The sequence below is a fragment of the Myodes glareolus genome, chromosome 25, assembly GCF_982192425.1.
Source record: "Myodes glareolus chromosome 25, mMyoGla1.1, whole genome shotgun sequence".
NCBI classification, from domain to species: domain Eukaryota; kingdom Metazoa; phylum Chordata; class Mammalia; order Rodentia; family Cricetidae; genus Myodes; species Myodes glareolus.
In genome coordinates this window covers 5,732,389-5,758,100 of record NC_142050.1, presented here as the reverse complement: position 1 = coordinate 5,758,100, position 25,712 = coordinate 5,732,389, and the positions used below count along the sequence as shown (strand labels likewise).

At 44.6% G+C, this 25,712-nt stretch overlaps 1 long non-coding RNA gene across 2 annotated transcripts in view; it reads left to right on the top strand.

Moving 5' to 3' along the window:
* Positions 1-25,712, top strand: part of LOC148117808 (uncharacterized) — a 46,434-nt gene that overhangs the window by 8,023 nt on the left and 12,699 nt on the right. The window lies entirely within an intron of this gene.

The window sequence follows — 25,712 nt, the reverse complement described above, 5'->3', positions numbered from 1 at the left end:
CGCACCGGGGTCCGGCCCGGGGACCGCAGATAGGCTCCGGGAACCCAGGCGATGAGACGACTTAGTTTGAGTGGGCAAAATCTGAGGACCCCACCTTACCCCTCGGGCTCGGTGCCCACTTTCGGTGGGCTCTGGGAACTAGCTGCAAGTTTTTGGTTATAAGGAGAAATGTAGCCACCCTGTGTAGGCATGTCTGAAGGATGGAAGAACGAGAGTCGTCTTTTTGGAAAAACTACTGGTACATCTTTGCACCTTACTCCGTCTTTAGCCCATAAGCTACACGACCCCAAGAACCCTAAAATAGAAATTTTAGTGGCGCTGCTTGCTACTGGAATTCCAGAAAAGGATGGTAGCAGACCGAACCGCTCAGTTTCCAGGTTGCGCGGGAGTAGCCTACTGCAGCTTATGCTAATTGATTTTTCTAGTCACCCGCCCGGGGTCTCCAAGCGCCCGCGGGCAAGTTTGCCTTTTTCTTTTTTCTTTTCTATTCTTTTTTTCTTTAATTTTACTAAAGGAGTCGAGGCTCGTAGTCCGCCAGTTTTCTCCATAGTTTTGCGGGCAGCTACATTTGCTCGGTCTTCCTTTGACCAGCCCGCTACGCTTAACTTCTTGAGTTCCGGGAGCCGGTTCAGTAACTCTGAATTCATTTTTAAGTGGCATTTCTCGTTCCTTTCCTTTTAACAGGAGGAGCAGCTTAACACGCGAACCTGTAACGCGATCCATGCGTTTACATATCGTCAGTGAATTAAAACAACATCTAGGAAAATGAAAGATGCACTGAGGTGCAGAAAGGGAAGTCAAGGAAAGAGAAGCACACACCCCCTCCCCACCGCTGGTGGTGCACCCGGGCTGTGCGCCCAGCTCGTAATGTCCTCAAAGCCAGCAGGTAGACATGGCAGTTTTATTACTCTTTACCCTGCAGCTTGCTGTTAACACGATGAAGGCGTTTCTCCGGTTCGCCTTTCTGTGTCTCTCCTTAACGCGCGCAGGTGCAGTGCTTTGCCGGTTGACTCCCTGCAACTCAGATAGTTTCTGGAGCGGGATGAAGGTGGTGGGGCCGGGAAATGTCCTCTCACCCCTTAAGCTCCAGATCCTAGGCGCTCAGCGTCTGTTTGCAAAGGGATTTCCCCCTGGTTTGTTTAAAGTGTGAGGAAGCCAGGCAGCCTGGAGTTGTCTCTTCTCGCGTCCTGTTTGGGCACTTATCCCTGCCTTCGTTGGTAGAGAATAAAATCCCTTCATTCTGTTTCTGGGGTGCAAGTGTGCATCTAGAGGATTAGTTGTGTATGGTGTAGTTTTTGTTGAGGTTTGTTGGGTGACCCAGGCTCGGCTCGGCGAGGGCAGTCAGCAAGGGGTCTCACCAAACTGGGCTGCGGTCTCGGTGAGCTCATTCGGGGTAGAATAGTAGGACTGGCCATTCCACTTTCCACCAGTTCAGGGAATAGAGGACTACAGACTCCTGTGGCCCAAGGGTGGGCGGCTAGTGCCTGCCACAGTGTGGCCTCTGCCACCAACGTTCTTCACACAGACTTTCTGGAGCCCAAGTCGCGTTGCTCCAACTGAAGTTGGGCAGTTCTTTTCCTAGTCCTCACCTGGTGTCTGGGGCAGCTTAGATAAACTGCTAAGCGGGCACTGGAAGTTAGCCCTACTTTACAGTAGTGCAATCTGCTCCAGCCCTTTGACTAGAGGCAAAACTTGGGGCTTTTCAGAGCTTTGAAAAAAAAAAAAAGTCGCACTCCTCAGGGGCTCTCGACCCCGGCGCCTCCCGCGCAGTCCAGGCTTTTCCCTCTTTGTTTAGCCCTCTGGGGAACCTCGCCAACTCTTGCCAGTGGGAGGGGAAGAAGGGCTAGTAGGGCCACGAACCCTTTATCATTCAAAATACAAGTAAACTTAGAAATCTGGAGGCCTAAGCGGGGTTTTTTTTTTTTAGGGCCTGTTACTGTAAGATAAGAATCATATTCATTAAAGTTTTAAAAAGGGGGAATTGGAGGCCTAAACTGCAGTTCACTTTTTCAGATGTTGAGGTGTTGATATTTTATATCGCTACTTATATCGCTGATGTCCATATTAAGTAGAAAGAAAAACTAGCGCGCTGCCCTCTGAACACCTCCCGCTTTTATCTTGCAGGGGTGGGTGTGTAGGAGTGGGCTCACTGGGTCTGAGAATTGCCCCAGTTTAGTTCTGGAGTATGTTTGCATACACGTGCGGGACCGAGAATGCCTGGATCTCCCAGAAAGGTTTGCAGTTGGTGGGGGCTGTGGCAGTACATTCAAACCATCCAGGACTTGGCTGGGTTTGGTTGCTAAGTTGGGCTCAGTTATCACGTTGTTTCTAAAGAAATTAGACCTGGATAAATGGCCTTTGAATTCAAAGAAATAACTCGGTGTTGATTTACATAGCCACATTAAGAACCCCCTTCTCAATAGGAGACATTGAAAAAAATTTCCTGCTCGTTCTTTTCCTCATTCAACATAAAATTCTCTCTCTCTCTCTCTCTCTCTCTCTCTCTCTCTCTCTTTCTCTCTTTCTCTGTCTCTTTTTTTTGTGTGCATGTTTGTTTGTGTGTGTGTGTATGTGTGAGTGAATGGTATGTGTATGTAAGGAAAGGGTGCCTGATACTCTACAGCCCAGGAACCTTCTTCCCTCCCCCAACACACGCACCAGTAAAAGCTCCAGGGAAGAAGAGAACCCCCCCTCCCCATTTGTTGACCCAGGCTAATGATGGTACCTTCAGGGGTAACCCAAAGGACCAACCTAGTCAAGAAAATGCTGAGACTTTGTTGGTTTTTTCTCTAGCGATAAAACTGAAGTGCCTATGTTAATATCTTCCTCTCCAAGGTTCCCCTATACTGAGCTTAGAAGTGGGCTTGTCTATTATATGCCCAGAAGGAAGAGTCCTTAAAGTTTGGGGGCATATACCTTTCCTGGGTTCCAAGAATGGGCACCTGGGAAACCACAACCCGGGACTGATCTCCAGGAAGTTTCATCAGGGTTTTCAAAAGTGTCTGGCTGAAGAATATCAGCTAAGCAGTCTCAACCTAGAGGCTTCTGTGGTAGCCTTTTAAAACCTGACATTTCTTTGGTCTTAACTTGGCCCTCAAACTCAATGTCATCTCGCAGCTCCCTGGCTCATTTCTTGATGTGTTGCACTCAAAACTTTCTTCCTGGAGAGAACTGACCAACAACAAGGTAGAGAATAGTTTTGTTCTCCACCTCTTGGTTTTGGGGTTGTGCATGAAAACCTGTTTGCCTACCTTTCTTTTCTTTCTCTTCCTCTATCCCTTCATTCTCTTTCAGTCTCTTTCAGTCTCTTTCAGCAAACATTGAACCCCAATTCCTAATACATAAACATGCTTTTCCTCAGCCCAAGGGAGAAGAGGATGGAAGAACTCTATAATGCTTTACTTAAACAGTTAAGTTGTAAACACGGTAAATGCAAATGTTTGTATTTTCAGTATGTAGTCTGAACCAAGGCCGACCTCTCAGCCCCATATTTGCCCTGCTGGGAAGTGAAGCAGAGCAAATGAAGCTGGGAAGGAGCGTTAGAACTCAGCTTTCATTTACTGCCTTTGAAAAACAGGACCCCTGACCAAGGAAGGGTAAGCGCAGCTCTGGAGTGGCAGGGACTGAGCATCAACAGGAAATGGCAGACTATTTTTAGGCTTAATAAGGAGTTAATATGGCTGCCCAGTGTCTTCCGAAATGCCTGGAAGCATCTCCTGTTTAATTCTTTCATCTCTTCGTCAGCAGTAACAATAATAAACTCATAGCAAGTGGCTCTGTATGAAGAGTGAACCAGGCTTGGCACAGCTCTTCAGGGAAACCTGGATGAAAAGCATCCTCTTGTTATAATGGAAGCAAAACTGTAAGTGAAGACCTTTTTCACTAGGGAGAAAGAGAGGCATGTTCTTTGGCTGGCCACCTTCCAACATACATATTTTCTTGTATGATCTTCTTATTTATCTGACAACTTATTTCTTATTTTTGGAACATTTCAATAAATGGGAAGACAATTCATTACTCATTCTTTTTAAATAAAGCTCTCTTTCCCTAGAGGATCACAGATTTGCCAGCCTTTGGGAGCTACAATTGAAGAAAACCCAACCTTTGAATTGCTACTGTACCAGTTCTCTTGTCTTTTGTTCAGAAGCAGATTTCCTCTACTCAAGTCTAGGAGCAAGGAAGCTTGGCCCATTTCTACCCTGGAGCTGAAATATTTCCATGTGTTGTTTTTTTAATAATTTTGTGTGCAAAAATGTTGCTTGCCATCCTCACATCATCAGGCGGGGTTTCTTCCCTGGGAACCTCAAAGCCCTTGACTCTTTTAAATTCTCTGAGAGATCATGTCCCTTTGTCAAGACAGCGTTTGGCTTTGCCGTCATTGGAAGGCAGAGAATAACAGATTTATTTATTTATTTATTTTTGGGTTAAGAATAGAGTTGGCCAAAGAGGAGGAGCACGAACCTGCTTCTCTTGTTATGCCTGACTTGCAAGTTTTCTTATTCGTTAGGTACCATAGCACTTTAACGTTAGTTTTACAACAAATCAACAAAATTAAAACTAACAAAGGCAGTCCTGTTTGCAGGCCCGTAGTGATGTGTATGGAATGAGGAGGTGGGGTGGAGGTGGGTGGGCTAGACCTGCCAAAGTAGAGCTCCATTAGCTACTCTACCACCCTTCTCGGATTCCCGTTTCCCTCTCATACACTCGGCATGACACTGACCACTTCCATAAGGTCGTAATAGAAAAACTCATCCAAATATCACAAAGGGCACCTTTCTCGAACAAAACAAGCTCTTCTTTAATGACAATACTGTGAAACTCAAAAGTGTTGGGCCCAACAATTAAAAAAGCACGGGTAGCAATTCAGGATGCCAGTCGAGCGGTCCTAAGCAGTCAGGCTGGCATCCCGTGCTGTCTGTGGGTCTGGGGTAAAGGAAGGGGCGAGGGGCAGGAGCCGAGAAGGCTGAAAGCCCGCGCCCGCAGCTGGCTCCCACGCGTCGGCGTCTGCGGGAAGCCAGGAGCTGGATAATGGAATTCAGCAGGCAGGGATCCTCGGAGAGCCAGCCACTGTCTTGTACAGATTTGTAGAGAAACCCTCACTGTAATTAAAACCGTACAGTCAGATTAATTCAATGTGTTGCTCGGCAGCATTTTTAATAGTAAAAATCCGCTTTAAAATTGAATTAGGGTCGAATAAATTTTCTGCGAGACTCGCCGGATTTGCCAGCTTTCATTGAAGCCAGCTAGGGTGGATTTAGGCAGTGGCGCCCCTCCCTCCCCCTATAGTTGGAAGTGGGGTAAGGGTTAGAGGCGGGTGTTGATCAACAAGGAGGCCAGTTTGGTCTCTAGACTGGGCCGCAGGAGCCAGGCCCCGGGGTGGGGGTGGGGTCCTCACTGCCTGGGGCTAACCTACTGATCTCAGGGGGCAATGCACAGCTTCTGACACCCAAGGCCTCCTCCAGTCTTTACCACCCTCTCTGCGAAGTTCTTGGCGCTGGAGAGGTGAGGGGGGTAGGGAAGAAAGAGAGCCCTACTGTATCTTGAAGCAATTTCTCAGTGTGTTTTTCTGCGTATGCTGGAGGTAGGAGCCCTCTCTGGCCGCCTGAGTGGCAGACAAGAGAAAGTCCTGGCTCTCACCAGCCCCCCTCCCCCGCGCCTCACTTCTTGAAAATCTTCCAAAAATTAAGGGTAATATTTCAAGCACGCTGTCAAAATGTCTCCCAAGCTTTGATTTGGCTGGCCGCCCCCTCTCCCTCCCTTCCCAACTTCACCTCGCATCCTTCGCTTTTCACGTGGTTGTGAAGTAGATGGTAGCATTGCGATGTTTTTCCCCTCTAAGGTTAGACACCTCAGAGCTGAAGACTTGCTTAAAGTTCTTCCCAGAAGAGCCCGAGCGCTAATGGGGAGACACTCACTTGAAACAGGCCCGGGGTGGGAAAAATGGGATGGAGAACTCGATCGGCTCTTTCTGGAAACTAAAGGGGCTTTCAGGGGCCCAGAAACAGCCCGAAGCTCCCCACCCCCTCCTCCTAAAGATCTGGACATAGCACAGGCTTCTTAACACTTACAAGCGCACGCCAGTGCAATCCTGGGTCGCAAATTCCCTAACAAGTTATTCACATCATCAGGCCTGGGAAAACAAAAACCTCTGTGGGTCCCTGTTCCTCAGGCAACAGCGCGCAGACGCTTTAATTGCTGCAAATTGTCACTCTGTCCCCTTTTCATTTTCTCACTCCTTCGTTTATTTTTAGTACACTTCAAATGCCTACACACTTTCCTAGGAAGGAGAGCAGCGCAATTATTGCCTTTGCCTTTAGGGCCTGCTTTGCCAATCACTGAACGGGGATAGAGTAAACAGGGCGAAAAGCCAGGCGCGTTATTGGTCTTGCTTATTTCAGGTGGAGGGTGGTAAATAACTCTCCCTACCGCGTCACCCCCTCCCCCGCCTTTGGTTCTTGGGTACCAATTACTTGGAAGAAAGGAGCTGTGCACCCCTCCCTTGTGCTCCTCATCACATCCACTTCGTGCGCGCCAAGTTTTACTCTCAAATCCAGCGGATCCCGTCAGAATTGACTGGTTCCACAGAGAGTTGTTAGCGGAGGGGTGGAGGGGGGGAATTCTACGGAGACCCAGATCTTAATTCTGTCCTTGAATAGAAAGAAGCATTCTGAGGGGAGAGGAGGCATCGTCCCTTCACACACACAAACACACACACACACACACACACACACACACACACACACACACACACACACACACACGGCTCTGGAGCTGTTCCGGACACTGCCAGGATGACTACTTATCAATGTTTTAGCTAGGAGTTCTTAAGAGAGAACCTTGAATTTCAAGATGTGTGTTTTCTTGAATTCTACCGAATCCTGTATCAAACCCACGTCTTCTATCAGCATCCTAAATTGGGGATGGGCAGGGAGGCAGGTGGCTGTAGCCCACAGCAGCCTGGGGGGCTATCCGGCATTCTGTGGATGGATCAGAAACAAATCAGCGCGGGATTAACTTGTCTGTCTGCTGAATTGTCTCCAACTGCTAAAGCTGCTGGGTCTCACCTGCCAGGGCAGCTTCGGGTTACTAGCTGGTGCTGAACTACAGGCCTTGCCCCAACTCCGGACAGACAAGGTTGGCTACCTGTCAGGGTGTCAGAGGGTCACTGGCTGGACATCTTAAAGGAACACAGAGAGTTTAAACTATACTATTCTCTCACACACCCATCCCTTCTATTTCTTTCTTCTTTTTTCTTTTTGTGAAAACATTTACAAGGAACCTAATTTCAGATTGTGGAAGTAAATTTCATGGTAGGATATATTTTACAAAACATATAATCTTTCCAGGCCGGAAGACTTTTAATTAAAACCATACTTTGACAAGTTGAGTTTCAAAGCAAAGTCACACCAGCACGGAAGGCTAATTCATATTCAAGATATAGTCTATAATTCAAGTTGTTTGAAAACACGGGCCTGGCCTGGCCTGTCGGGACAACACTCTGCTCTGCTGGTTACCTGCCCAAGGGCCTGTCAACTCTAGTCTATAAAGGAACTGAATAGAGAGTATCTACTTTTTTACCCTAGTTTAGAAAACAGACAGACACATACACACAGAGAGACTCATACACACACACACACACACACAGAGAGAGAGAGAGAGAGAGAGAGAGAGAGAGAGAGAGAGAGAGAGAGAGAGAGAACCTTTAAAGTTCTTAGAATAACTCCAGAGGAAGGTCAAGGCGACCCTAGGGTCAACAAACTCCCAAGGAGAACTGCTCCCTTCCCGAGAGGCAAGACCTTTGAGGAGCCCCTATCTTACTTAGTCCTGCTGACCCACACTAGAGAGTAGGAATCTCCCATAGTACCCTGCTTGTGATGACCCAAAACCAGAAGTCTAGAGGTTTGTCGGTCTCACTGATTAATGGGCACAGCCCTCAGAGTCCTCATGGAAGAAACACTGCATAGCACTGCATTTTTAGGTAATTGCCCTCAACAAATCTTTAGGAATTGATCAGATCAGAGAGGGTTAGCTCCTCTCAGGAAAGAAATTTCTCTCGCTTAGCCTCTCCTTTCTCCTTTCTCCTCTCTGCTCTCTGTGCTTCTTCTGTCTAGCTCTGCAGGGGGTGGGAAAGAATCTGTAGGTATTTGAAGTCCAAAAATAAGACCCAAAGAGATTTTGTAGGGCTCTGAGGTTAGGGGAGGTCCCAGGAAATAGCAAAGCTGTGACTGATGCTGGGTTTCTGGTTCTGAGCTGGAGCCCACACCTTGAGTGCTCCTCTCCAGATGCCTAACCTGCTGATGTAAAGTCTACCTTAGAAAGAGGCCAGGCTGTGGGTTTGAGGCTTGTTTTGGTTTAATTATCCTTGAAATACTAGAAAAATCTCATTTATCCCAGCCACCCATAGCACTGGGAAACAGGGCTGTGCTTCAATTGGTAGTAGTAAATAACTGATTAGATGAAGGCTCTTTTTATTTCCCTATATTTCATTTCAAACACACTATTCTTTTCCTATTTCCTAAAGTAGAGATGTAAGTCTTTTATAAGAAGAACACCCCAAACCTTGAAGACTTTGGGTTTGGGGTGTTCTTCTTATAAAAGACTTACATCTCTACTTTAGGAAGTAGGAAAAGAAGAATCCTTTAGGATAGTTGTAGCACACATGCTAGGCCTTCAACTCAACCCTAGCTTTCTGTGGCTGAAGTTAGCATTCTGCTTTTATTGGTCTGATTTATCAAGAAAGCTTAATATTTTGCAAAGGCAAGTGCAGAGCATAATCACGGAAAAGGTAGTTATTGTGGATAGAAGTTGCAAGAAAGCGTTTCTGAAGACTGGGTGGATCTTTCCTTTTTTGAAAATGGACATCTCTATTGAATGATATATGCTATAACGCGGACCTAACAGTGGCCCAATGCCAAACACTATTGGATTTCTATGGACAGGTAAGACCTCAAGTCATCTTTTTGTGCAGCACATTTGGAAGGGTTGTGGTCATGCTTCAGTTCTGTCACACTGTTTTTAAGGCATGTTATAGTTGAAGGCTTTAATTATGGCTGGGAAGATCAGAGGCACTGCTGGCCTTGTTTTAAGACTCACACTGTGTGTGAGCTGAGCATGCAATCCTGGCTCCCTGACCAAGGCCACTTAGAGCCTAATCCTATGTTTAAACTTGTGAGTTGGGCAGAAAGGGGAAGCTGTAAGTAATAATCCCCACCTGTTTTATTGCAGCTTTAAAAAGGAGTAGTTTTCTTGTCATGGGGAATGAATCCTCTTAGACAGAGGTGTTGGTGACCCATTTTAGGCAGCAAATTCTGGAAAGACAATACAATGAGAAGAAAATGAGAAAGATGGTTCATAATGGCCAACAAGGTCTGCAGCCAGGGCAGGCAGCACCTTCAGTGTGCAGAAGGGGTGGGTCGTAATGTTTCCCAGCTGGGCCACCCCTTCTGTGGGAATCTACCCAGAAATCAACCTCATCATTCCTGGCTTGGAAGCTGTCAGGGGAGGCCCAGACAGGGTGGAAATCATGTCAGTTATCTACCTTCCTAGTCCTCTGTCTTTCTATAATTAGCGCCATTTCCCAGATGTGAAAGCTAACATATGGGTCTCAGTCCACCGACCTCTTTGGTGTCCGGGCAAAGGTGAGGCATAGAACATGGGTGTTTCAGCTTCCTAGTTCCCTGGTAACCACGTGTGACTGGGGACAGGGTTGGGGAACCAGTGGGTTTTGAGTCTCCTTTTCCAAGACAGGCACACAGATAATGATTCTGCTTTCGTGAGGCTCATTAATCAATTAAGGGGATATGAGTTTCCACAGGACAGACGAGGCATCAACAGCCTAAGCCTCAGCGAAGGAAGACAGTTATCTCAGGCTTTCAGTCTGTCTCCTGAAATGCCTCCTCTCTCCCGATTTTAACTTTTTCCTCAAATTCTGAATACTTTAACCCTTGCTTGTAGTAAACGTATTTGTAGATCTAAAATATGCCTCCCACAGAGATCCTCGCTACCTACAAGAGGATCAATACTAAAACACTCTCTATTTTTTTAGAGTGGGTTTTAAAGGCCTATTGTGGGGGAAATGAGATGTCAATGTGACCCCAGGCTTAGGAAAAGCGGGATTCTATTGGTGGCAGCCCGAGGGCTGCGCAGGAGTTGGCTCACGTGAATACCTTTGCATGCAAATCCTAAAGCATGCGCATTGGATCCCCCCAGTACTCACTTCCGTAGTTGCGACCAAGACTTCCAGATGCGCAATAACTGTGCTTCCTCGTTAAACAAAGGTTTCTCCACCATCGCCTCCAAGATTTCCAGCCTCTGGGGGCTGCTCACTCATCTCTCCGCTCTCCCCTCCTGCTTTGCCCTCTTGAGCTTTAACTTCGTCAAAGGCCTCTTAAATTTTCTGATTCACTGTATCCCTTTCCATTAACATTCCTTTTTCCTTTGATTGGCTTAAAAGGATCTAAAAACTTACATCCCTGTTAGTTGTAGGGCCCCTTCTTTATATCTCTCCCCATTCAGTGAGCTTAAACATATGAACACACACACACACACACACACACACACACACGCACGCACACCACCTCCCAATGGATCCATCTGACAGAAGGATGTCAAAACTACTACTCTTCAGCCTGAAGCCGGTGCCGCCTAATCCACTCTCCAGCCTCCCAGGCTATGTTGATTTAAGTTCAAAGCACAGCACAAAGCCAAGAACTGGACAAGCGCTATGGGTGGTCACCAGCCAAACGCACTCCCTGAGAGCAAAGCTGGAGCTGCAAGGAGGCCTATCTGGAGTCAGCCGCCCGCTTATGGGTACATGAATGATGCTCTTAGCCCACTATGTTCCGGCATCTTAACAAATGCCACCCGGGGTGTCTAAGACCCCCTCAACGGAGTCTCAAAGACTTTCAGAGATCCCACGCCTGGAGTAGGGGAATGATCTTTTTCAGAAAGGCACCTCTGTAAGCGAGGAAGAGCCACCAGTGCATTCGAAGCGTTCCTTAGGAACTCTTGGGGCTTCTGAGGGAGCTGGCCGACCTGCAGCACCGTGGTGACTTGGATCGAGCCCACACGCGCTCCCGGCCTCTCAGTTAGCTCTTTTTTCCCCCTAGTAGACGCAGGTAGCGTTCCTCCAGCAGTCAGTGACACTAGGCTTACCTGCAAAGCCAACGGATTTGTGGTTTTCTACCAGAAACCTCCTGCCCCTGAAACCCCCTTCCCCCTCACCCAACTTTCACCAGACGGGCGAGATAGGGATTTGATTCTCTGATTTTACACAAATAATTGTTGCTTCATGTAACTTCCTACATCTTGGTTTTAATTTTCACTGAACCAAACAAAGATATTTGCAATTTTAAAATAAGCACTCGATTTAATAAATGGGAACATTGTACAGGGAAGACTGTGTGCCCCCGCCGCCCCCTTCAGCAGACGTTATTAGCTCTGACAGCATGCCGCTCAGGTTTGCTAGAGGATTTTGTAAAGGGATGACAGACAGGAAGGCCAGCAATCATGGACTCCTTGGCTGAAGCTTTTTTTCCCCCGTTCTTTCTTTCTTTCCTTTTTTTTTTTTTTTTATCAGAATGTTCTGTTCGATGCCATTTATCCTTGATGATAGAAAATTGCGCTGTTGCCAGGACGCTGCCGCCGCCGCTGAAATAGAGGGCAGGAGCCGCGTTTCCATTTTCCGGCTTGAAAGCTATTCAAATGAATTTGCAGAGTGGGGGGGGGAAGTCTAGCGATAAACAAATGAGAACAAATCGAGTTCCCCTTTCCATTCTCTCCTTTAAATGGGTAGTTCTTCATTTTCCATCGAAAGAGTTTTGTTCATCAGTGTTTAGGAATACCTGGGAGATCATGGGAGCCAAGGCAGGATTTATTTTGATACTCTTTAAGTGACTAACAGCATAAACATTTAAAAAGACGCGTGTGTCTAAACATATATGAAGTATAAAAATTATACATAAATCACATGCATGCGGATCTTCACACAACTCCAATGTTAGGTAAACCCGGCAGCATTTCGGAGGAACATAACCTGCAAGCAACCCTCCTTGTCATGCATATGGACTTCTCTCCAGTTACAGGTCTGCAAACGCGGTTAGATGGGGAAATAACTTAGAGCCCTCTCCACCATGTTATATATTTCAGGATGCTTTGTGTGAGAGAGCAGGCTTGGGACAACGTAGCTAATTTAAATGTTTTCTTCTCTAAATTAAATTAACTAAATGAAAATCACTCAACTATGAACTTTTTAGTTAATTTTCCAAATGCATTTTAAATTGGGAACTGCTAGTTGATGGAATTGATTTCAAGAATTGGTGGAGTGTGCCTCTAAAGGTTTAACAAAGAGACCAAGCCTGCAGATCTCTCTCTAAATTTTGGATACTTCACTAGTTTCCAAAGATGACATATTGCAATTCAAAGAATCGCTGTTAAAAATGTGACATTTAATAAAATGAAAACTGAAGAAATACAACCCTCAACCAATCTCTCTCCCCTGTCTCCCACTGTCTCTCCCTCTTCCTTCCCTGTTCCCACTCCCTCATGAGGGACACTAGGATTAGAATTCCATTGAATTCTAACTCCGGCGTTTTTCAGTAATAGAGGAGGTCAGTAAATTTTCAGCAATATAGAGATCTTTAAAACGCAAGGACTAATCATATCTGAGAGTCAGCTGGTATTAAGAAACAAAACTTCCATTTTAGATCCCATTAAAAAAAACAAAACAAAACCGAGCAGGTTCTGTCTCCCAGACTACTGTGTTTTAAGGTACACAGTTGTTTCTAATGGCAAGTCAAAGTTGGGCCAACCAGGGCTGCACAAAGGGGTGGAGGGTTGGGGGGAGCTGATAATGATGTTTTGAACCCTTCCGGTAGGGTGTTCCAGGCAGCTGTGATGTCTAGTTACAGATCGCGAAACAATTCAAGTTTAGCTAAAAGAAATTCCCCTTTCAAACATTAGTATAGTAACAAGAAAAGTACACAGGTAAAGAAAGCCAAATAAGATTAGAAACTGGCCTTATAAAGGCGAAGGAGCTTGCATTTATTGTAGGAAAAACAACTGCAGGTAAATGGAGAGGAGTGTTTAAGCACATGGAGTCCCTCTTTCTAGTTCATGGCCTGAGGATTGCGTTCAGAATGAAGAGCCCCTCTTGATGGGAGTTTTATCACCTGAGACAACTTAAATGGTTCTTCATAAGAGAACTTCTCCTCCACAGACTAATTTGTGACTTGCAGAGGGAATCTGGTGCCTCAGAATTCAAGTCGTTGTGGAGGATGCTATAGAACTTGAGACTTCTTTCCTATCCTCTGCACCGCTGCAAGGCCCTGGGGGCTCCCAGGAAGTACCTTCAATTGAAAGTGAAACATTCTAGAGTGTCCAGAATGGGCCTGACCCCTCGCAGGGTCCTGCTGACCGTGCCGAGGAGACCCTTTTCTGGTCAATTCTGGGGTACCTTTCTTTGAGACCCTTTTTAAGCTTTGGCTACAGAGCTAGTCTTTGGTATTTGGTCTCCAGCTGCCAGGAGGTGGAAAGTGGTTGATTGGAAGACTAGGCCTTGGACACTAACCTAAGGGAGCCTGAAGGAAGCAGGGTTCTGCTAGTGGGATGGGGCGAGGCATTGGCCCCTCTTGTTATATGGGTGTCTTGGTACAGGTAGACCAGCAGAATTGCGAAAAAGTTGAATACTGGAATTGTGTAGCCTAGACCGTGGATCATTTCTTAGACTGAGAGACACACCCCGCCCCCGCCCCTCCCCCATTCCCGTGACCCTGCTTTGCAGTGAGAGTCCAAGTCCACTTAGAACTGCTTGTTTGAGCTACACTGTGGTGCGCCCTGTTCCAGGTAATGCAGCTAAAATCAGTTTGGAGGAGGGACGTGCTCCCCGCCCCCATCGCTGAGGGGTGTGTAAGCTAAGCATTACAAATGAAACATTTTCTTCACCCTCTGAGATCCTAGGAATATGGACTTGCCTTTTTCTTCAACAAAAGAACACACAATTCTGAAAGGGCTGCAGGACCTCTCACCCTTTAGGGGTTCCAGTATCCAGGAATGGCCCATGTGGTGGAAACACAAAAGCTCAACATTTTGATATTTTAAGAGTTTTCTCCCCTTTTAAATCCTTCTTGTAAATGCCTGGTTGTAGCGATGTGAAAGTACTTTCCTGTGAAAACATGCAGCAGGGTTTCCCCTTCCTTTTCATGTGCACTAGCTGCGGCAAAAACATTCCAAACGAGCTAGAAGGTCTTTATGGAGACTATTAAGACATCCAGGGTCGGCCTCCTCAACTAGCCAAAGTCTTGCCCTAGAAAAGGAGAAAAGAAAAAGCAACTGTGTTGAAAAGGTGCTTTAAATTTTTCGTTTTCCTCCTAAATTTCAAATAACTTTTCACAATTAGCTAACCTTTATGCTATTAACCCATCTCAGTCAGACTCTGTTTTGCCTATGTTCCGGGACTACGTTTATACCTCCTGTCTAACTCTCCAGAGCATCACGGTGTGCAGTGCAAACAGCAGAGACCCACACTAATCCTGCTTTGATCTCAGAAGGCAGATCACAGCAGACATGGGTCACCACTGCAGCTCTCCTTCCTCCCATTCCTTCCTTCTTTTTTCGTATCTTGCTTGCACATCTTGCTTGAACTTAGAACATCCACTCCCAGTTGAAAAAGTATGAATATGACTATGAAAAAAATTGTGATATAAAAGCAGGGCAGTTAAGCCTGGATGGAGCCACTTTTTGTCTTACAGATCTTGAGAGTAGAGTTCATATATTCAGGATGTCTACCTGGTTATTTCCGTAAGTCCAGGCTCCCAATATGTGTCCCCAACACAACCTACACAGGAACTTACTGCCTGAAAATGAAGAGTTGTATTTTCTTCCTTTGTTTTTTTTTCTCCTGGAAGCACAGAATAATGGTAGATAAACTTAGATAATTTAAGATTTAAAGTTTAGAAGACTACATTGACAATTTCAAATTTCAAGTCTGAGTGCTTTGGCTAAGCGTTACTTACAGGAAGGCAGCTGTGGGACAGGAACTGCCAGAAAGGAGACTTTATAAAGCTAAAAAGTGGATTTCATGTGTTTGTATGGCTTCGAAAGAAACGAGTATTACAGAACTCATTCACTCCAAATACATTCCTAAATATATTTATACACACAATACAGTGTTTTACTGTGCTTATATGTGTGCAATTTTAGAGCATGCTTAAACCAGATCATACACACACACACACACACACACAGAGTTAATCAGTTTGTACAGGTAAATGTGGCTGAGCTACACACACACTCAAGAGATGTGTACATAGTCGTAAGCATTTGTGCTATCTACCTAGCCTACCCCTCATTTCCTGTTTCCTGTCATCACTTCAGCTTTCTATGGAAGAGGCTGCTTATGAAGTTGTAGTTACCACAAGCTTCAGTTGGAGTTTGCAGCATGGAATGAACATATGCAGATATTTGAATTTGTTTTGAAAAAAAAATGAGGTTCTACTGCAAATCCTTAATATTAAAGTTGGTTTTTATCTAACCGCAACAGGCCAGCCTTGACGACAGCCCAAATCGCTAACAGCCAAGCTACCTAAACCCTTTTACAAGCAGGACAAAGTACATTAAATTGCTTTGAACCAAATATGCTCTTTTGAGATGACTTTGCCCACTGGTTTGGGAACAAAACTTGGAAAGCCGTCTAAAGTGGAGAGAGGGAACTTGGGGAGGAAGAAGGTGGAAGGGGGAGACTGGGGCTCATAGTTACTTAGGTGGAGGAATCTTTTGTGGCCCTCATGTGTCTCATGAATTGCTCAGGATGCTTTCCAGAGGCAGGCCTTGCTCTCATCTCATCTTTGCTCTCATATGATCCCTGCCCCTTCTTTTCTGGATCCAGTCTTCTAAATCTGCTTCTAGAGAACTTACGGCAGACACTATCAAGATATCCCTTTATAGGGCTGGAGAGATGGCTCAGCGGTTAAGAGCATTGCCTGCTCTTCCAAAGGTCCTGAGTTCAATTCCCAGCAACCACATGGTGGCTCACAACCATCTGAAATGAGATCTGATGCCCTCTTCTGGCCTGCAGGCAGACACACAGACAGAATATTGTATACATAATAAATAAATAAATATTTAAAAAAAAGATATCCCTTTATAAGCTGTTGGGGACATTTTGTTTGAACAAAAGAATTGCATTAAGAATCAGAGGGCCGGGCGGTGGTGGCACACACCTTTAATCGCAGCACTCAGGAGGCAGAGGCAGGTGGATCTCTGTGAGTTTGAGGTCAGCCTGGTCTACAAGACACAGTTCCAGGACCGGCTCCAAAGCTACAGAGAAACCCTGTCTCAAAAAACAAAAAGCAAAAACAAAAAAATAAAGACAACAACAATAAAAATGAATGCTCATTTGGGTGATGTTTAGCTGAGAATATCTTGATATATGACCTGATCTGTTCTTAGCATAGCTTTGAGTTCACTTTACACACAAGCTGAAGTTAAGACTTTTGTCTTTTTTTGCTTTTTTGCTCCAGGGAAAAGCAACAAATATTGGTTACTTCTTAGTCATCAAACATGGCAGTAAACGTTCCACCTTAACTATAGTTGGAGTTGTTTTAGACATGGCAATCTTCTTAGTCCTCGTCTCCCTCTCTCTCTCTAAACCAGAGTCCTAAGAGTCTAGCATGTCTTACGTGTATGAGAAGAAAGAATAGACCTCCTTGTCTTTTTAATTAAAGTTTATACAACTTGTAGAAAGTAGTAATTTTCTAGAAAATGGAATCATTTTAGACCAGTGTAGTTCTACCCTTCTGCCTTTTACATGGTTCTAAGCAAATCTTGCCCTTTAAAAACCAACAATTATGAAGCAAAGGTTACTGAACAATTCTGAACTGACAATATCAAGGTTTAGAAATCTGATGCTGCCTTTCTTTCTTTCTTTCCTTCCTTCCTTCTTTCTTTCTTCTTTTTTCTTTCTCCCTTCCTTCCTTTCTTTTTTCTTCTTTCCTTCCTTCTTTCCTTCCTTCTTTCCTTCCTTCCTTCCGTCTTTCCTTCCTTCCTTCCTTCTTTCTTTCTTTCTTTCTTTCTTTCTTTCTTTCTTTCTTAATTTACTTAGTATCTTTTTTGTTTTTTGAGACAGGGTTTCTCTATGTAACAGTCCTGGCTATCCTGTAACTTGCTTTGTTTGAGGGTAGCCTCGAACTCACAGAGTCACCCAAGCACTGGATTAAAGGTGTTGCATCATTACCACCCGGCCTGATGGTACCTTTATGAGAGTTGACACAGAAATGGAGTCCACCATGTTTGTGTGGTGTGACCACCATGCTGGATTCTGTAGGGTATATAACAAAGCATGTCAGAATGGGAGCAAGATCCCTCCCATTCCTGGAAGTCATATCACTGCTGCTGTTCTCTGTTCTGGGAGTTGTTATTCATACGGATAAAAGACTCTCAATCTCTCTACCCCTTTTGTCTGAATGTGTGTACCATGTGCTTGCCCGGTGTCCTGGCCATTACATCTCCCTAGAATCATGTTCATTTTCTCCCCCGGAACTGGAGTTATAGATGTTTGTGAGCTGTGGTGTAGAAGCTGAGACCTGAATCTGGCCCTCTGCAGGAGCAGCAAATCCTCTTAACCACTGAGCTGCATCTCCACCTTCAGAGAGTGCTCTCTTAAATCACATTCCTAACGAAGGTGGGAGTCAAATTTAGCTAGTGGTGATCAAGTATCGATCCAAAGAGTTAAAAAAAAATGCCAAAGAAATAGAAGTCATTTCTCTAGAAACAAAAACTATTAGCCTAAATTTCTTTTCTTTTCTTTTCTTTTTTTTCTTTCTTTCTTTCTTTCTTTCTTTCTTTTCTTTTTTTTTTTTTTTTTTTTTTTTTTTGACATAGTTTCTTTGTGTGGCCCTGGCTGTCCTGGAACTCTGTGAACCAAGTTGGCCTCAAATTCACAGTCATCCACCTATCTTGGCCTCCCGAGTGCTGGTATTAAAGGCTCCAGTCAAGTTGGCTAAATTTCTTAGTGGCTTCCTGTTGCCTCCTGTGGAAAGGCAAGCTCCTCTTTCTGGAATCCCTGGAAGGTGGTAGAGTGTTCTGAGAAGTCTGGGCTCTGGAGCCTGATAGTTAGGAGACACCGAACAAGTTATGTTACTTTCTCGATCCACACTTTCCTTTCAGAACAATTGGAAATCCGACAATTGGAATAGAACCAACAGACTCTGTGACTGTAAAGTCATTCAGAAGAAAGGCCTGGAGCATACTCATCAAGGTGTGCTTTGAGAATGAAATGTTCCGAGGGTACGTCAGCATCAAATTCAGCTTTATCAAGACTTTTGGTTTGTGCTCACACTCAGACTTTCCTTCCTGCTCTAGGCAGCCTCTTTGTCTCCTTCCCTGGAATATAAATTATGACATTTACGTTTTGCAGAGCTCACAACTGAGTCTATTGAGTAGTAAACAGTGTGAAACATTCTGTCTGTTACTTTCTGCCTTGCATGTATTTATACGTCAGTTGCAATTGGGTGGCTTCTTCTAAATTAATTTTCTCTACATAGAAAAATGCCATCAATTCTTTAGGGAATTCGGTAAATAGAACACATTATTCCCATAAGCAACTTTTTTGTGCGTTTTTAGTTTTTTAAGACAAGGTTTTTCTGTGTAACAGCCCTAGCTGTCCTGGAACTAACTCTGTAGACCAGGCTGGCCTCAAACTCAGAAATTCACCTGCCTCTGCCTCTCGAGTCCTGAGATTAAAGGTGTGTGCCACCACCATCTGGCCTTTCATAAGTAATTTGGTAAAAGAGTTTTGATCATGATTCTGTAGTAAAATGATGTTTTCAGAAAAGTTTGTTTTTGGAGAATTTGCTAGTTCCTTGGACATGTGGCTCAGGTGCATGGTGATTACAAAGATTATTGTGGATGTTAATAGCTACATTTTAGCCTTACAATACCCTGGCCAAATGGGCTCCAATGAATCTGATTAAGTCATAATCTTAAATGAAGGTCCTATCTATTTCTGAAAGTAGTTAATAGGAAAAATAATCCCCTTCCCATTGCCCTGTTTTCATAACACCAGCTACAGGGGAACTCTCTGTGTAGCTTAGACGGCCTTGACATCTTGCCTCTGCTCCGAAGTACAGGGATTACAGGTGTGGGCAGCCATAGTCATTTCAATAGACAATTATTTAAACTTTCCTTATTGGCCCCTTGAGTTGGAAAGCTTCATTATTATGGGAGGCTTATTTGAGGGAGGACCAGGAAAAAAAATGTCTGTGGAAATTGCAGACCACTAGGTAGGCACGGTGGACAATACTTGTAACCAGTGTGGTCAAGACAGGAGGTTTGCCAAAAGTTTGAAGACATCCTGGACTACATAGCAAACTCCAGGTCAGCTAGGATTCCACCTCGTCTCAAAATCAAATCGAATCAATTCAAAACAAAAACAAAATCCCAGTATGTTGTTATCTGCCCTGCCAGGTCACAGTTTTACAAGCCAGGCACAAAGATCCTTCGTCTGAGATTCATAACTGGTCTCCTTCACACATAGACAGAACTCTTGTAATTACTTCATTAATGGCCAGAAACGTGGTTAGTGGAGTGTTTGAAAGCAGTTGTTTTCTTCAGAAGGTTAATCACCCCCTGAAAGGCTAATTTAATTAGATTGTAAACTCTCTCTTCCACCAGAGGAGCAGCTAAACCAACGGCCCATTTGGATTAAGGGTGTCGAAGGCATAAAGTCCACACTACGAGCTTTCAGAATAACATAGATATTTGTGCTCAGTGAGAGAAAGGGTGATCCCTCCTGTTCTGGTCATGCACATGACAATGAATGTTTATAACGTTCTTCCAAGAAGAAAAGAAGCAACATAAAGTTATAAAAGAAGAAGAAGAAATTTCATTTCCTTGTGAGAAAGTAGAAATTCCATTGTCAACGAAGGGATCTTGATTTCCTTAGACTGAAGAATGAAGTAGTTATTTGGTTTGGTTGCATATCCAAAGAATGGGCCTCACAGAAATCTGCAAAACAAGTTTGGGGAGGGTCTATTTTTTTGTTTGTTTGTTTGTTTGTTTTCAGTTAAGGTACTTCTAAGTCATCATAGAGTCATCTTGCTTACTACCGCAGATAGCTAGTCCTATATTCCCACACTCCCATGAGGCATTTTAGCTATTGTACCTTACAAGAAGGCCCAAGAAAGGAAGGGAATGCTGAGACAGGAATCCTAAATTAAACTGATATCTGGACCTTAAGCTTAAGAATGATAAGTAGGGCCAGTTGTGGTGGCCCACTCCGGTAGGATTTGCTGAGGGAGGCAGAGGCAGGAGGATCACGAATTTGAGGCCAGCCTGGGCTACACATTAAAAAAAAAAAAGAAGAAGAATGATAAGTAGTGCCCGGCTGTGGTGGTGTACACCTTTAATCCCAGCAATTTGAGAGGCAGAGACGTGCAGATCTGTGAGTTCAAGGCCAGCCTGGTCTACAGAGCGAGTGCCGGGACAGAGAAACCCTATCTCAAAACACAAAAAGGAAAAAGGAAAAAAAAAAAAAAAAAGAAAGAATGATAAGTAGGAAGTAAAGCAATGAGCTTTGTCACACCTGTGGATTTTCATTTCTGCCACCTCTTTTGTGACATTTCCTATTCGTTTATACTGTATACTTTTCCATGAATGATTTGGTGTGGGTTTAATAGCAGACACACAGGAGAAAACAAACAGTACACTCTGCCTACTCTCATGTCAGCTTCAAGCTGTGGAACTGCTCTCAGCAGACTGACCAAGACGTTTCTGCTAAAGAAATATTCGCTAGTGAGTTTTATTATCAACACAACATCATGCATAAAACCCTATGTGCTTTTTCTTCCCCACGTAGACAATAGGTCCAGAAAAAGACTATCTTCCTTATCTCAAAGTTAGTTATTGTCATATAAATCAGGCCTACCTGGTCCATCTCAAAAACCTGCTGAAGAGACTTATACCATCTGGAGCCTCCCCTGGCGGTCTACCCCCTGCGAAAATGTTTTATTGTTTCCAACTGGACCTCCCAAGCTTGTCTCTGAATTTTTATGCATGAGTACCTTAAAAAAAAATTCAAGAAAAACACAGTTCAAACCACCATGCTTTGCTTTCTTTCAGGTTCAAACCCTATAAAACTACCACATTTTGTGTGGTTGCCACCCCAAACTGCTAGTTGGCACGAGATGTTGCTAGATGCTCTACAAAACCTTGACAACATTTTGGTGAACTTGGCACTGACTTGGAATGTAGGTGACACAGGCTGAATTCTTAGCAATAGTTTCTTTATTGTTGCCCACTGACCTGTCCCACACCCAACATGGAAAACTGAGCCATGCTATTGGCTTGCCAACCATTCTTCCTTTTTCTCCGACATCTTATTCAGATTTGCTTTGTCTTGAACCCTTTCCAACTCTTTTCTCAAAGCTTACCCTTGTGTATATCACCCCCTCAGGCTCTGCACTTTGAGGTGAGTCAGGTGGCTCTTACAGAGTGTGCAGGACACTAGATTATCAGTGTCTTCTGGCATGTATGACCTCTTGCTAACAGTTCAGTGGTTCAGACAAAAATGCATTTCCTGGTAGCTCCCACATAGCAGACGTTCAGTAAGCATTGGTCAATAATCAGTACCCAGAACAACTGGACATACATTTTTGTCTCATTTGATGTCCATAAGAGCTGTCTCACTCTGTAGCTAATAACAGCCCCTGTCTCCTGTTTTGTTTTGTTTGTTTGTTTTTGTTTTTTGAGATAGGGTTTCTCTGTCCTGGAACTCCCTGTGTAGACCAGGCTAGCCTCTAACTCAGAGATCTGCTTGCTTCTGCCTCCCAAGTGCTGGAATTAAAGGCATGCACCACCACATCTGACAGTTGTTATTCCATTGTGTGTTATACACATCGTGCGTGTGTGTGTGTGTGTGTGTGTGTGTGTGTGTGTGGGTGCATGTGTGTATGTATGTATGTCTTTGTTTCCTCTATGTTTGTCTATGCTTTTTCTTTCTTTAAGTAATAAATGTCTAGCTTTATGTATAGCCTTATGTCCATTTACTTTGCCGTTTACCGTATCCAGCCGCCTGACTCTGCCGCTCGCCCGGGGACCCTGCACTGCTCCGGCGGCAGCTTCTGCCTGGCTTGCAGGCCGCCCGGGCCATCATATCATATTATTTTTAAAAAGAACAATAACAGTGATTGCTGTTTTTGATGGAGATTGGAGCAACCACAGTCTGGGACTTTTTAATTACACATGGGATAAGGGAGGGAAACTGTTGTCAACGGGACAGTGCTGGAACTCAGCTTCAGAGAAGCTTTAAGGGTCTGGGAGGATAATCACTCAGATCTGCTCTTCTTTGCTCACCGGAAGTGAGGACTCCTTTGATAACTGCCAGTAGGAGGATCCTGGGGTTCTGGGAGGAGACATAATGATAGCAATTTGGGCCAACTGGAATCTTTTAGTCCTAATGCCTGAAAGTCATCAGCTTGATAATTTTTAAGGTCTCTGTGCATCAGCTTGATAATTTTTAAGGTCTCTGTGGAAGGCTCTCTCTCTCTCTCTCTCTCTCTCTCTCTCTCTCTCTCTCTCTCTCTCATGCATATGCACATGTTATTATGCTAAATAATCAATTACCTTTATAATTGCTACTACTATAAAATTGAGTGTTCTTATTTTAAGAGCTAGGAACCCTTTTGACTTGAAGGTACTGTAGACTCTGGCTGCATTAATTGTATCAGTTGTTTTCTTTAGAAAGTTCTGCTTGACCCAAGTCCATATCTCTCAGAAAAATGATTATTTTTATTAGTGTCTGTGTTTGCCTGCATGATGTGTTGTAGGTGTGTCACATGGCATGCATGCAGAGGTCAAAGGGTAATTTTCTGGAATCCACTCTCTCCTTCCACCCTTAAATGGGATCTGGGGATCAAACCTAGGTCATCAGAATTACACAGGAAGAGTCTTTACTTGCTGACTCATTTTGCTTCATCCCTGCTATTTCATCCTTTGGTTGCTCCTGCAAGAGAAGGGAGATGCTTTTCTCCAAGAAAAGTCAGCTCTGGGGGAGACTGAGCCAAGAATGCACATTCACTTGCCCGCCCCCTCCAATTCTGTTTTGAAAGTGGATTATCTCTGCCACTTGCTTATCTGATTTCTATCTACTTCTGGCCTCAGGCACCTTGAGAGACAGAGGTAAACTCTCCTGCTACTGAATTCTATTCCTTAACCAAACAAGGTCAAAGATCCTTAAAGTCCTGTCCAGGAAGAATGTTGTCAAAGTTTTGGTTTTCTATACAATTTGGCTAGACATGTGAAGTGTCCGCTTTAGCTGCTATAGAATTCTGGATCTTTTTAGTAGCTGGGATTAAGTAATTTTACCTTTCCAATTCAGTTGTGTAGTATGTAAAGGAGAGATAATTACAGTCCCCACTGCATAGGGTGGTTGTTAGGATTAAGTGACCTATTACACAGAGTGGAGTCCCATGTGTAGGAAGTGTTCAACAAATGGTGGTCATTACTGATTGTTCGTATCAAAGACTGGGACAGAAGATTTTCTTTTTTAAACAGAATTTCTGAGTATTTCCTTAACAAACACTGTTCGATGGCTTGGAATCCATTCATGGAGCAGTGATGAGAACCGTGACAGCAATGTCACCTGGCTGGTCACATTCCTGGACCCTTCTCTGGACGTCCAGGTTCTGGTTTAACCGGAAGCTGGGACTCGGGATTAGGACATTCTGACACCTTCTGACAGTGTAGCCAGGACCAGAGCTTGGGGGGAGATGAGTGAAGCCTGCCTTGTGTCAACCCAAACTGTCTCTTTCCAGCTGCCCCTCTCACCCAACTTTCCAGGGGTGCTTTTAGAGGTCATGAGCTTCCAGCACTGAGCAGGAGGTGATTGTGCCTACTGCCTGAGGCCTTGCTGGATTCCTGGCCCTGCCCCCAAACTTCCAGTGCTCTCCTGGCTCAGCCAGAAGTTAAGGTGTGAGGTAGATCTGGTGGTATGTGTTGGCCTGGAAGAGTGAGTGGGTAGGGCACAATGGAAAACCCTTGAGTAGTGAATGAGGAGGCCCTGGGGAAGTATACCCTCCCCCCGCCTCGTGTGTGTGTGTGTGTGTGTGTGTGTGTGTGTGTGTGGTGTGTGTGTGTGTGTGTGTGTGTGTGTGTGTGTGTGTGCTGGTGTTGTTTGATTTTTGCTTTTGTAAATGGGAATTTAATTTATATCATTTATTCCTTCTATTCACTTTAAAAGTTTGCAACGGATTCAGTCTCTCCAGGAGAGTGAAGACCTCAGCAGATAAGCTGTGGGGAAGGAAGGGAGACCTCCACGTGGGTCTTCTCCAGCAGTCTCTCTCCCCACTGGCTTCCGCAGTTTAGCCTTTCTAGAATGTGCAGCCAGTCACAGGAACAGAAGCTGAGAGGCGTGGCTTGAGGATCTCCAAAGCGCTTATCTTTTCATGGTAGCTTGCTCTCCTCAGCCTGTCCTCTGTTTTTAAAATCATCCTCTTTTTCCTGAGAGTGTAGAAAATGAGAACCTTAAATACCCAAAGCCTTGGGGAGGGAAAGACCACGGCAAAAGAGAGAAGTGAGGAAGAGTGAGCCCTAAGCTGCAAACAGGAATTGCAAAGCAATGCAGAGCAGGTGGTCTTTTCTTCTAAATTTTGTAACGTTCTTGCCAGAGATTGAAGGGACAATGGGACTGAGAAGGAAACTTCTAGGAAGGGAAACTGTTGGAAGCCTGAAGATGGTGTTGATCAACTCAAAGTGCTGTGGAACTAGGTCCCGGGGTGTAACTTGAAGGGCCGGCTTGTTGGGGTATCTATCCTGCCCGGTACCCCACAGGCGGCAACTCCCAAGGAAAATCACACACAGGACTCCATAAGATTATAAACTGATTGGCCCATTAGGTAAGGCTACTTATTAGCTCTTATAACTTATGTTACCCCATTATCCTTATCTACGTTAGCACATGACTCAGTACCTTTTCCAGCGGGGCAGCTTACATCTTTCCTCTCCGGTGGTCTGGGCAGAACTGGGGAGGGAGCTTCCTGCTTCCCTGAATACTCCCAGTCTCTTTGCTCCACCTCTACTTCCTGTCTGGCTTTTCCTATACTGCCTGCCTGGCCAATCAGCGTTTTATTAAAATATGATTGACAGAATACAGACAATTCTCCTGCATCACCGGGGACTCACGCAGACAAAGCAGAAGAGCTCAGATTACCTCTACATATTGGGAATAATAACTGATAGTTTGTGAATACTGCTAATTGTTAATCCCAGACCCATTTCTTGGTGATGGCTGTAAAGTTGTTTTAAACATATGAATTCAATCTGAGATTTGCTGTGAAATGGGCTTCTTCTTAAGCACGACTTTAACTTGCTTGCTTACTTTCTAGTGCATTGACAAGATGGACTAATTCCAGGAGTGCCATTGCAAAACAAAAAAGTAACTGTTGTTATGTATAGATGTTATACATGAAGGAGGAAACTTCCAGAACATACAAAGCCCATGAACTGAAGTCATAATTAAGAAAACCATGTTTCCTTTTCCAGATTGGTAGTGTTTATGTGATGTGCGAAGTAAACTTTCTAAGTGTTGCTGCAGCAGGGACACTGCTTGAGGAAGGCTCCCAGTTCACTACCCACAGCTGGAGCCCTCTCTTCCTTCAGTACCAGTGCAGGCAGGGGTACCAGTGTTCCTCATGTCAAACCAAGCAGAGATGCAGAATAAT